The sequence below is a fragment of the Callorhinus ursinus genome, unplaced genomic scaffold (genome assembly GCF_003265705.2).
Source record: "Callorhinus ursinus isolate GAN/ISIS: 27379988/994484 unplaced genomic scaffold, GSC_fseal_2.0 scaffold130, whole genome shotgun sequence".
NCBI lineage: Eukaryota > Metazoa > Chordata > Mammalia > Carnivora > Otariidae > Callorhinus > Callorhinus ursinus.
In genome coordinates, this window is record NW_027397192.1 from 530964 (window position 1) to 544374 (window position 13411).

General features: G+C 36.3%; 1 pseudogene; it reads left to right on the forward strand.

Annotated features, from left to right (window-relative positions):
- Positions 1-4110: 4110 nt before the first annotated feature.
- Positions 4111-4731, forward strand: LOC141371930 (lymphocyte function-associated antigen 3 pseudogene; annotated as a pseudogene).
- The last annotated feature ends 8680 nt before the right edge of the window (positions 4732-13411 follow it).

Here is a 13411-nt window from a genome sequence, read left to right on the forward strand (position 1 = left end):
CCCCCACTTATACTATTAATATTTTATGACATTAGCATAGATTTATACTTTTTTTACGCATTTGTCTTTTAAATCTTGCAGATGATAAAAATTGGATATATATCAATTTCTTCCTCTTTCAGTATTGGGAGTTTATAGGTTTCTAGGAAGGCATTCATTTCATCAGGGTTGCTCAATTTATTGGCATATAGTTGTTGATAATAATTTCTAATAATTGTTTCTATTTCCTTGGTGTTAGTCGTGATCTTTCCCCTTTCATTCATAATTTTATTAATTTGGGTCTTTTCTCCTTTCTTTTGGATAAGTCTGGCCAGTGGTTTTTCCATCTTATCAATTCATTCAGAGAACTAGCTTCTAGTTTTCTTGATCTGATCTACTGGGTTTCTGGTTTCTAATTCATTGATCTCTGCTCTAATTTTAATTATTTCTCTTCTAATGCATGGCTTAGGAATCATTTGTTGCTTTTTCTCTAGTTCTTTAAGGTGGAAAGTTAGTTGGTGAATTCGGGATTTTTCTATTTTTTTGAGTGAGGCTTGGATGACTATGTATTTCCCCCTTACGACCACTTTTGCAGGATCCCATAGGTTTTGGACTGATGTGTTTCAGTTCTCATTGGTTTCCATGAATTGTTTAAGTTCTTTGATTTCCTGGTTGACCCAAACGTTCTTGAGCAGAGTGGTCTTTAACTTCAAGTGTTTGAATTTCTGCCAAATTTTTTCTTTTGCTTGAGTTCCAGTTGTAAAGCATTATGGTCTGAGAATATGCAGGAATAATCTCAATTTTTTGGTATCAGCTGAGACCTGATTTGTGACCCAGTATGTGGTCTATTCTAGAGAAAGTTCCATGTGCACTTGAAAAGAATTAGTATTCTGTTGTTTTAGGGTGGAATGTTCTTTTTATATCTATGAGGTCCATCTGGTCCAGTGTGTTATTCAAAGCTCTTGTTTCTTTGTTGATTTTCTGCTTAGATGATCTGTCTATTGCTGTGAGTGGAGTACTGAGGTCTCCTACAATTAATGTATTGTTATCAATATGACTCTTTGTTTTGGTAAACAATTGGCTTATGTAGATGGTTGCTCCCATGTTGGGGGTGTAGATATTTACAATTGTTAGATCTTCTTTTTGGATAGACACTTTAAGAATGATATAGTGTCCTTCTGTGTAGCCATCAGGGAAATCCAAATCAAAACCACATTGAGGTACCACCTACACCAGTTAGAATGGCAAAAATTGACAAGGCAAGAAACAACGAATGTTGGAGAGGTTGTGAAGAAAGTGGAACCCTCTTACACTGTTGATAAGAATGCAAGTTGTTATAGCCACTTTGGAAAACAGTGCGGAGGTACCTCAAAAAATTAAAAATAGAGCTACCCTATGACACAGCAATTGCACTCCTGGGTATTTACCCCAAAGACACAGATGTAGTGAAAAGAAGAGCCATATGCACCCCAATGTTCATAGCAGCAATGTCCACAATAGCTAAACTGTGGAAAGAGCTAAGATGCTCTTCAACAGATGAATGGATAAAGAATATGTGGTCCATATATAGAATAAAATATTACTCAGCCATCAGAAAGGATGAATACCCAACTTTTACATCAACATGGATGGGACTGGAGGAGATTATGCTAAGTGAAATAAGTCAAGCTGAGAAAGTCAATTATCATATTGTGTTACTTCTTTGTGGAACATAAGGAATAACATGGAGGATATTAGGAGAAGGAAGGGAAAAATGAAGGGGGGGGGGAATCAGTGGGAGAGATGAACCATGAGAGACTATGGACTCTGAGAAACACACTGAGGGTTTTGGAGGGGAGGGTGGTGGGGGGCTGGGTTAGCCTGGTGATGGGTATTAAGGAGGGCACATGCTGCATGGAGCACTGGGTGTTATACGAAAACAATGAATCGTGGATCACTACATCAAAAACTAATGATGTATTGCATGGTGACTAACATAACATAATAAAATAAAATAAAATTTAAAAAATTGGATATATAAACCAAAATTACAAATTACTGTGTTTTTTTCAACCTTTACCAGAGATCTTTTTATCTTCACATAGTCATGAGCTATTCTCTAAAATCCCTTGATTTCAATCTAAAGGACTCCATTTAGCATTATTATGGAGCAGTTCTAGTGGTAGTAAAATCCCTTAGGTTTTGGTTATTTGGGAGTATCTATTTCTCCCACATTTTTTTAAAAAAGCTTTTATTTATTTATTTTAGAGAGAGAGAGAGAGCATGTGGAGGGACAGAGGGAGGAAGAGACAATCTCACGCAGACTCTGCACAAATTGCCGAGCCCAATGCAGGCCTTGATCACATGACCTTGAAATCACAACCCCAGCCAAAACCAAGAGTTTGATGCTCAGCCAACTGAGACACCCTGGCACCCCTCTCCCACACTTTTGAAGGACGGTTTTACTGAATACAGTTGACATTTTTTTTACAGTATTTTAATATATCATTCTACTGCCTTCTGGCCACCAAGTTTTATGCTGAAAAAGACACTGGCATTTTGGGGGGCTCCTGGTTGATTCAGTCAGTTAGGCATCTGACTCTCGATTATGGCTCAGGTCATGATCTAAGGGTCGTGAGATGGAGCCCTGGATCAGGCTCCACACTCAGCTTGGAGTCTGCTTGAGATTCTCTCTCTCCATCTCCCTCTGCCTTTCCCCCTATGATCTCTCTCTTTCTTAAATAAATAAATAAATTTTAAATACACTGACATATTTTTATTAAAAATACCTCGTACATGATGAATTGCTTATGTATAGCTGTTTATGGGAATCTCTGCCTTTGGCTTTCAACAGTTTTTCAACATTTATTAATATTTCAACATTTATTATTATTACGAATACAGTTTATCTTACTTGGAATTCAATGGTCTTCTTGGTATGTAGATGTCTTTCACACAAATTTGGGAATCTTTCAGCTACCACCCAGAAGGGGAAGAGGGAAAGGCAACTCTTGGGAGAGAGGGAATAGAAGAGGGGTTTACATATTTAAGTCATATGGCTCAACAGCTAGAGTTGGAGTCTCTGGGTCAGACAGGTCTGAAGGCAAGCGCTTTTTCATAGCCCCAGGATTTGTCTTAATTATGGATAACATATGTTGGATATATCCATCACCTTGGGATGGGGCAATTAATTCCCTGAATGAGCTGGTATTTTTGATTTTTGTGTTATGTTGCAGTCAACATCAGTAGTGGGACAGTTTGGTTTAAAGGACCACAAATTATAGGCCCTATGCTCTGCTTTCAATGAACAAATGGCATCTTTCTTACACCATTTCACTTAGTATTTTGCGTATTTAATCTAAGAAATTAAAATTTCATAAAACATGGCAGCCCAGTTTTGGAGAATTTATTTTTTAGTGTAAATTGGTTTGTTTAAAGCAAACATTTATGCCTCTTAAATTTTCCTTAAGTTTTTAAATAAAATTGTTCTAGACTCTCTGAAAACTCCACTTCATTGTAGGTGTTTTAAATTTATTGTTGTTTAAGGATGGAACATGTGATGAGCACTGGGTGTTACACACAACTAATGAATCGTTGAACACTACATCAAAAACTAATGATGTATTATATGTTGGTTAACTGAACATAATAAAAAATAAAATAAAAATAAATAAAAAATAAATTTATTGTTATTATTGTAAAGACTAAATAAAGTCTTCATGACCATTATTTGTCAAAAAGCAGGACCATTATTTGTCAAAAAGTCCACCAGCATGTAGGAAAACTTTTTTTGAAGCATTTCTGAAATATAGAGATGACATCATGGGAGAGCTATTAGAAGTAATAGAAATGATGTTAAATGAAGCAATTGGCTTATAAAAATTAGTGGAAGTACATGTGAAAAATAATACAAGTTTATCTATGTTTATTGTGGATTCATATGTATTTGTTAGAACAACTCTGGTGTTCTGGTTCATATTTGAAGCTGTGTAGTATAACTATCTTAAGTATATTAATAAATACCTTCAAAACTACACATATTGAGAGACCAAGATAGGGAATTATTGAATGATGGTAAAACAATTTTTATCCAGTATAATAATTTGTCATTTGCCTTTCAAATTTGACTTACAGGGACCCTTTAAGAAGATTATGTGGGAAAAAAAAATAAAGGTGAACGTCATAGAATGGGAAGAAAATTCTAAGGCCAAAACTTTCCCATCTTTTGTAGATAAGGTTCATTTAGATGACATCAGGCAACCTTACCTTTTTCAATCTAACATCATCAGATGAAGACGAGTATGAAATAGAATCTCCAAGCACTAAAGATAATATCAAGTTCATTCTGTAGGTGAATGAGCCTCTTCCATATCCAACACTAAATTGCACATTGACTGTTGAAGACCTTACAGTCCATTGCAAGATCCTGGAATCTAACAACAGAAATATAGAACTTATAAAGTACTCGTGGAATTTTCCTCAGTACTTCGTAAAAATAGCTCTGATTCATCTGAAGCATATATTAAGAAGGAAAATGATCTCTCATGGGAAATACAATCATTAGCAATCCATTATCCAAACAGACATCATCACTTGTTTTAGCAACCTGTGTCCCAGATGGTAATTCAGGGCAGTTTTATGATTACATCAGCAGTAATACCAGCAGGAATAGTAATTTTATTTTTGCTGCTTAGAAAAGGTTCTCTGAAATGTGGCAGAGAAACAGAACCAACTCCAGTTGACTGGTACTACAAGATGAAATCAAATGTATAGTAACTAAGTAATTTAAATAATGAAATGAATGCCCTCTGGTTTACCATTCAAGTATTACATCATCTTTGAGGAAATTTTGGAATTCTAACCTAAAGTAGTCCTTCATCAGAAGGTATTTTTTGGAAGAAATATTAACTAACAACCAGCATTAATATCTGTTTTATCACTGTATATGACTAGCTGCTGTATATGACCAGTCTCTCAATTTTTATTATAAATTTTATATTAGAGAGATGTAAACTTTTAAATATATAAATAAATGTAAATATAGGCATTTTTAAAAAGGTTCTAAAAAGTTCAACAAATAGTTGTGTGTGACTGGTTACTTTAAAAAATATTTATTTATTTATTTTAGAGAGAGTGTGTGTGCAGGAGGAGGGGCAGAGGGAAAGAGAGAGAAAGAGAGAGAGAGAGAGAGAGAAACAGACTCCCCACCGAGCATGGAGACCAACGCCGGGCTCCATCTCACAACCCTGAGATCATGACCTAAGCTGAAATCAAGAGTTAGACAACCAACTGAGCCACCCAGGCACTCCATGACTGGTTACTTTCGTGTAAAAACAAAATGAAAACAAAAATAAGAAAGCTCTTTTGTGGGCTCTTGGGCCCCAAAATAGCATATAAGCCAGTTAAAAGGAAATAATGTTTGAAGGAGTATATGTGTTTATCAGGAGCATGAAAGAGACAAACACTCTAACAAATACTGGTTTTCCTGATGAATCAAAAAATCATCCATGTCACACAAGAGCAATATACCCAGGTTGGCTGGTAACTCTCTGAGAACAGGTTATCTAAACATGCATTGGTTGTGTCTATCCACTACAGTTAGGATTTGGAGATGTTGTTAGCATTTACTTTGGACAATACCTTTTTTGGCAACTGTGTGTCAAGAACTATGAAAGGTGTAAGTTTTTACCCTACTTGTAAGCTAACAATTTGATCTGGCAGTTTTATAGATGCTAGAAGAAGATACAAGACACCTGAGTCAGATATAAAAAGGATGGTTTATTACTCATGCCACAGCAGGCAGCATGAACTTCTTTGCAGTGGTTACCCTCAGTCCCCAAGTCCCATGCTAGTGATAAGAAGCACTGCAGATGTATGATATGCAGACGATAGGTTTGCATTACAATGTAGGAAACTCCATTATTTTAAATGGGCTTTTTAAATGGACTTTTAGCTCTATTCTTTATGTTCCACATATGAGTGAAACCATATAATAATTGTCTTCCTCTACCTGACTCATTTCACTTAGCATAATCCCCTCCAGTTCCATCCATGTTGATGCAAATGGTGGGTATTCATCCTTTCTGATGATTGAGTAATATTCCACCGGGTGATGGGTATTAAGGAGGGCATGTGTTGGGATGAGCACTTGGGTGTTATATGCAGCTAATGAATCGTTGAACACTACAACAAAAACTTATGATGTACTGTATGCTGGCTAACTGAACATAATATAAATAAATAAATAAACAAATAAACAAACATTTAGCAAACATCCTCAGAGTACTATCTTTATGTTCCTGAATAGCACATAAATATACCCTCTGTCCCAGAGGGAAATACTATTATTTCTACTTTCTTCCAAGGCTGTTTTTTGTACAATTAGCATTGAAAAATAGTTTGGAAAAAAAGCCGTTAATGTCTCTAATCAGAATTCAAGTAGAAATATGAGACCCATAAAGAATTGTCTCTGAACAATGAGAAGCTATTTCTAAGATTTATATGGAAATGCATAGGATTTATAACATCCAAAAGTATTTTGAAAAAGAATAACCATGCTGAAGGCCTTATACTGCTAGTTTCTAAGACTTATTATAAAGCAATAGCATTGAAAAAAGTATAGCATTGGCATAAAGGTAGGCATATAGATCAATTTAGCAGAAGAGGGAATCCAGAAATAAACCCATAAGGATATAGTCAACTGATTGTCAACAAAGGTGCAAAGCTAATTCAGTGGAGGAAATACAGTGTTATCAGGGATAACCAATGGACAGCCATAAGTTAAAATAAATAATTATCAATCCTTACTTTACACAATATACAGAATTAAGTATTAATTGATATTAGACTTAAATGTAAGAGCTAAGATTACAATATTTTTAGAAGAAAAAAATAGGACAAAATTTAAGTGAATGTGGATTTGGTAAAAGTATCTTAAATAGGTTGCTAAAAATATGAAGTATAATAGACAAAATCAATAAATTGGACTTCATCCAAATTAAAATACTTTGTTCTACTAAGGACACTATTAGAAAAATAAAAATTAAAACACAGAGCAGGTGAAAATATCTGTGGAACATGTAACCATCACAGGGCTTGTAATTTGAATATATAAAGAACCCTTAAAAATCAATATGTGGTGGGCGCCTGGGTGGCTCAGTTGGTTGGGCGACTGCCTTTGGCTCAGGTCATGATCCTGGAGTCCCAGGATCGAGTCCCGCATCGGGCTCCCTGCTCGGCGGGGAGTCTGCTTCTCCCTCTGACCCTATCCCCTCTCATGGGCTCTATCTCTCTCTCAATCTCTCTCTCAAATAAATAAATAAAATCTTAAAAAAAATCAATATGTGGTAAGCAAACAACACAATTATAATGGGCAAATATTAGAACAGACTCAAATAAGATAAATGGATGGCAATTAAGCACATGAAAAGATGCTCAACATTATACTTAGGAAAATGCTAGTTAAAACTAAAATGATATGCCACAAACACCTATTAGATTGGCTCAGATTAAAAAGACTGACAATACTAGGGCTCCATGACTACATGATGTGAATACATGGGGTTATGGATATTTGGAAACAGTTGTGCAATTTCTTAAAATGATAAACATATACTTACCATATCACTGCTCTTAAGCTTTTATCTAAAAGAAATGAAAACATATGTCCATACAAAGTCTTGCACATGACTATTCATAGCAGCTTTATTTGTAACAGTCAAAAACTGGAAACATCTAGTAGACAGTAAAAGCATTAATTTTTCTGACATCAACCATAGCAACATTTTTCTAGATATGTCTCCTGAGGCAAGAGAAACAAAAACAAAAATAAACTATTGGGACTACATCAAAATAAAAGGCACAGCAAAGGAAACAACAAAATGAAAGACAACCTAATGAATGGGAGAAGATATTTGCAAATGATATATCTGATAAAGGGTTAGTATCAAAAATATACAAAGAATTTATATAACTGAACACCAAAAAAATCAAATAATCCAATTAAAAATGAGCAGAAGACATAAACAGACATTTCTCTAAAGAAGATATCCAGATGGCAAATAGATGCATGAAAAGATGCTCAACATCAGTGTGGAAAATGGTATGAAGGATTGTCTCAAAGTTAAAAATATAACTACCTGATGATCCAGCAATCACACTACTGGGTATTTACCCCAAGAACACAAAAACACTAATTCAAAGGGATACATGCATCCCTATGTTTACAGCAACATTATTTAAAATAGCCAAATTATGGAAGCAGCCCAAAGTGTCCTTCAAATGATGAATGGATAAATAAGATGTGATATATATATATATAATGGAATATTATTCAGCCATAAAAAAGAATGAAATCTTGCCATTTGTAACAGCATGGATGGAGCTAGAGCGTATAATGCTAAGTGAAATAAGTCAGACAAAGACAAATACCTATGATTTCATTCATATGTAGAATTTAAGAAACAAAACAAAGGAGCAAAGGGGAAAAACAGAGAGAGAAAGACTTATCAAGAAAGAGACTTTAATTATAGAGGACAAACTGATGGTTACCACTGAGAAGGCTCTATGGGGATGGGTTAAATAAGTGATGGGGATTAAAGAGTGCACTTGTCCTAATGAGCACCAGGTAATATATGGAATTGTTGAATCACTATACTTTATATCTGAAACTTATCTAACCCTGTATATTAAATAACTAAAAACTTTTTTAAAAGTTTCAGATTTACATTTGTATCTCACCATTGCCAGAGTGGCAGTTAAGAGAGCTGGACCAGGCAGCAGTTCCAACCAGCATTTACAGGACAAACTCCCTGTTCATACACAGGTCCTCATGAACAAGGTCTCAGGGTGCCTGGAATAAGAAGTGAATTCAGTCATATGTGTGAAAAGAAAGCTGTGGGCTGATTTGTCTTGTGTGATTTCTGAGCCCAAGAGGTGAATATGCTTAACACACTGGTAGTATTAGGAAGAGAGTACAAGAGTACAGGAATGAGCAACATTTAAAGTATTTTTTTCCTGATTTAGTGTTATCTAATTCTATTAAATATAGGCACACAGAAAGAAAAAGCTTTTTTAAAAAATTAAAATGTCTCTCCTCAATGTAAGTTACAAGTCAATCACTACAGAATGGATTGCTTACCACTTAAGAATGGTAAAAATATGTGCCATTTTCTCCCATCTATTTTGTCCACTTTAGAGCCTAAAACCAGTTGAGATAAGTACAATGAAACCACACATTATGAACAATGGTAAATATATGCACTTTGTAAGTCTAACACAGGAATCTTCTGTCCTGCTTCTCCATGGACAGGGCTCTGTTGGGCATGATTTTAAAGATTTTATTTACTTGACAAAGAGAGAGAGTGAGAGCAAGCACAAGCATGGGGAGCAGCAAGCAGAGGGAGAGGGAGAAACAGATTCCTGGCTGAGCAAGGGCTCGATGTGGAACTCGATTCCAGGACCCTGGGATCATGACCTGAGGTAAAGGCAGACCTTTAACGACTGAGCCACCCAGGCGCCCGTGGGTATGATTTTAAATGAAATCCAAGCACCTTCTCTCCTTGTTTAGTTTAAGTGCAGCTACCAGAAATGCAGAGCAGCATTTAAGGTATAAAGTACTCTATTCTCAAGGCAATCTCACTATACACCAAGGTTCTCCTTACAGGTGAAGCAGACAAGCCCGGGGTAGGACTAGAATGCAGGATTCACAGGCTCTCTGCCCTAGCCCCATGACAACCCCTTGTGCCAAAGCCTGGGTTTTGCAGCAAAGCTCACTTCAGGCCAGGGAAGCCTGGGTCCACCAAGAATCCTAAGCAATATATTAGACCTCCTGAAATGGAGAGTCCTGCTGCTTTAATCATTAATTTACCAGAGAAATAACAGAATGATACTATTCCTTGGGTGAGCTAACAATAACTGTGGCAGGTAAGTTGCCTGCTATTCACACACACTAAGAATAGAAGTGAATCCCTTAAACTGATAAAGGACATGAAGCCAATTATTTTTTTTAATTTTTAAAAGATTTTATTTATTTGAGATAGGGAGAATGAGACAGAGAGAGTGAGTATGAGCAGGGGGAGGGGCAGAGGGTGAAGGAGAAGCAGACTCCCCACTGAGCAGGGAGCCAGATGTAGGGCTTGATCTCAGGACCCTGAGATCATGACCTGAGCCAAAGGCAGACACTTAACAGACTGAGCCAGCCAGGCGCCCCTGAAGCCAATTATTAAAGTATTGCCTCTCTACTCTAAATTCACCCATCAAAACATGCTTTCTGATAATAGACACAATTTTTAAGTCTCTCTCCTTCAAAGTGACACAATGTTATATTTTCTCAGGAGAAGACACTGGAGGGACATTGAAGAAAGTGGCTCTCTTGTTATTTCTGGTTCTCAGAGGTGTGTGTGTGAGGATATCCTCAGTGCTCTGCCCCAAGCATGAGCCAAGAACAACTCCTCATTGAATGTACAATCCTGGTATGGCCTGCTGATTGGCTTTCTATGACTTTCTTCACAGAGACATCTTGTGCTCCAAACCACCTGCCCACTGATTCTCTCTGCTTGCTTTCTTTACTGCTCCGCACCAGCCCCCTGCCCAACAGGTTTATCATCTGTAGTTCTGCCAGTGCTGTAGCCCTCCCAACACCAAAGCCCTTCTAATCCTGCGTGCAGGACATTTTTGGCTCCAGGCCTCCAACTCCACCAGCATCCTTATTCCTACTACATGCCCACACACTAACCACTAGTTGTCGCTTGTCTACACTGATGTGTTCCAAAGTGTTACTTCCTGCTCACCCTGCAACTGTAGCCCAGCTCTGGTTCTGCAAACCAGCTTTGTGCCCACAAACCAGCAAATTTCTCTGCCATCCAATAGGTTCTCCTATACTTTCTCCAGTGAGGTGTGAACTCCAGGCTTTGAGAGGGCCACCCCCACTCCAAATTTTTCTATCTTTGAGTACTCTCTCTCAGCCCCAGAATAACATACACGGTTTTCTCATATACTATATATTATACAGTTGTCATAGTTTAACTTGATGTTAAACTTCCCCTGTCCACTGTACACTTTCTATCTCTTGACTGGACCAGTGTGCAATAGAACACAACATCTACATGAAATGCCACTCTTAGAATTACTGAAACCTTTCTCTTTCAGAGCTGCATCAAATAAAGACGTCCACTATCACCTAGAGAGAGCAGGAAGGGGAGGGGGGGGAGGATAAAAAAATCATTTGAAAGGAAAAAAAATAAAACTGGCATTATTTGCAGATGTTACGATTCTGTACATTAGATCGTTATAGGTATTTACAGACAAGTTACTAGAATCAACAAAAGAGTTTAGATGTTTATAGCATAAATAAATCAACATACAAACACCAACCATATTCTACTTACCAGGAAAAAAAATTAGAAAATGAAAAGTTCAAAGATGGTATTTGCAAAATATGAAGTATCAGGATAAAAATGTCCTCTTGTGGAAAACATACAAAATGTTATTGGAATATTAAATAAGTTATCTTATTAAAAAGAGAGAACAAAAAACAAACACTCAATATTGAAAAGACGTCAAATCTAAAAGTTTAACACAATCTTAATTAAAATCTCAAACAAGCTTTTGGTTGAAATTCTAATGAACTGATCATCTAAATGGAGTCAAAACAGGCTAAAAATAACAAAACATCTTCAAAGAACAAAGTAGAATGGACTGGTTATCCAAATAACAGGATTGACTTCATATCTGTAGCAATTAATACTGATATGTGGTATGTCAAATAAATAAAAAGAGCCATGGTATTTACTAGAGTGTATAGAAACTAGCCCATATATACATAGACACTTGATTTATGACATGTGTTGCTGTAAATAAGTTGGAAAAGAGCAGACTTATCAAGTGTGGTTTACTGAGACAATCAGATATCCAAAGGGGGGGCAGGAAACCAGAACCCTACTCAACACCATACACAAACATCACTTACAGGTGGACTAAGACCCGTGAAAGGCAAAACCATAAATATTTTAGAAGACAATATAGGAAATAGAAAATATTTTCATGACCTTAATGCAGGGACAGATTTCATAAAACAGGAAATCACTAACCATAGGAAAAGAATGGTAAATTTGACTGCATTATAATTAAGATCTGTTCACAAAGCACAGCATAAAGCACGTGAAAATACAAGCAACAGAGCAAGGGACTTTTTGGCCACACGTATAATGACCAATGCACTGGTATTTAAAACATATGAAGAACTCATTAAATCAGTAAGTACAACACTGAAAATAGAATAGAAAAATGGGCAAAAGATTTGAATTTGAACAGTCCTTTCACAGAAGAGAAAATCCAAAAGGCTCATAAATATGAGAATATGCAAAAGCTTAATAGTAAGAGTAAAAAAAAGTAAATTCTGACAATTCTTGGTGTAGGTGAAGAAGTGTAGCAGCAGGAACTCTCTGTGCTACTGGTGAGACTGTAAATTGGCACAACTACTACAGAAATCAATTTGGCATCATCTAGAAAAGTTGAGGGTATTCATACCCCAGTGATTCTATTTTTGGAGGTGGACCCAAGAGACTTTTACACATGTATTCCATGGGAAATGTCCAAGAATGTTCACTGCAGCATTGTTAATACTAATAGTCCCAAACTAGAAACAACCATAGTGTCCATCCACTGTAGAATTGGATGTTCAATCAATTCATGATTGCTTCACTAAAATTATACACTGGAATGCTAGTGAACAATGGAGACAAAGAATCTATAGCTACTCTGAAAAACATGGATGAATCTCTCAAATAAGTGATACAAGTGAGAGAAGCAAGCCATCAGAGGAAGCATGCGGTATGATTTATTTATATTAATTCATATAAATGGTATTATTTAGGGATGTGTACACAAGTGGTAAAGCTATAAAGAAAAACTCTGAAATACTCACAATGTCAGGATAATGACTATATCTCTAAGAAAGGGTGTGGGTTGTGATTGGGAGGAACACAGTGTCTGTATTCTGGAAAGCTGGCAATGGTCTATTTCTTGACCTGGGTCCTAGTTACATGGGTGTTTGTTTTTACAAATTATCTAAACCTGGCAGATATGTTTTATGCACTCCTCTATACCTCAGATTTTTAAATATGGCTTCCTGCAAAAAAATGTAATGGAAGGAAAATATGTGAAGTAAAAATTTTGATAAGGTTTAGAGTATTAGGGATGAAAAACTTTTTCTTTCTATCAAGTGTTCTGCAAGTATACATTATCACTAAAAAGGGGGGAGTGGGGATTATTTAAACTATATGCGCCCCATAATCTAGTCATTACCCTAAACCTTTTCCTTGCTAGATATTTCACCCTCTATTTATATCATTTCCCAAATCACAGATGACAGACAAGTCGGAAGATCATCATCATCATCATTAACACAATCATTAGGCATCACAGGCCAAATCCATTACAGTGAGATTGGGTC